Raw genomic sequence first — 738 nt, forward strand, 5'->3', positions numbered from 1 at the left:
TGGCACATTCATTCTGCTGCGAGTGAATTGGCCTGAGAGAAAAAGAGAGAAAGAGAGAAAGAAAGAGAAAGAGAGAGAGAGAAGTGTATTGATGAGAAGGAGAAAAGAAAACAGCAGAAACAGAAAAAAAAAACAAACGCCGCACGAATTGTATAGATGTTGTCTGTCCACCGCTCAACCGCAGCTCGGGCGAAATTAATTTCTTCTTTAAGCTGCTGCAGCCGTTCAGGATCACAGGAGGAGACGGCGCGTACTTCTGCTTGGAGTTGTTGTAGTTTCAGCTCCAGTTCATTTACTTTATTTACACGTTCTTCTGTCTCCTCTTCCTGTGTTTCAGCAGCAGCAGCATTTGAGGCCATACATACATACATACATACATACACCACAGCTACCAAGTGGGGTCGCCGTACGAGGACTTCACCGCATGCAGAAACCGCCTCCAGTGATGCTCGTGCTGCCAGCAGCTTTGTCTTCTGGGCCCTGAAATTTCAGCCAGTTTCGGCGGTGTTGATAGACATAAAAGAGAGAAGAGGGAGTAACACAAACGGGGGCTGACCGCAGTGCTGTTAGCTCCGCGTCCTGCTGTGCATACTTCTGGCTCTTGAGGGCCCTGTAGTGGCGCGAGATTATAATTTATAAATTTATAAAGGCTTATTATAAATGAACAGAAACACTGCCACTGAGCGGTAGTACCAGAATACAGAGGAGGCGGCGACTTTGTCGGTCTGCACCAGATTC

Source organism: Eimeria mitis, genomic scaffold (assembly GCF_000499745.2).
Source record: "Eimeria mitis Houghton genomic scaffold, Emh_scaff1478, whole genome shotgun sequence".
Lineage (NCBI taxonomy): Eukaryota > Apicomplexa > Conoidasida > Eucoccidiorida > Eimeriidae > Eimeria > Eimeria mitis.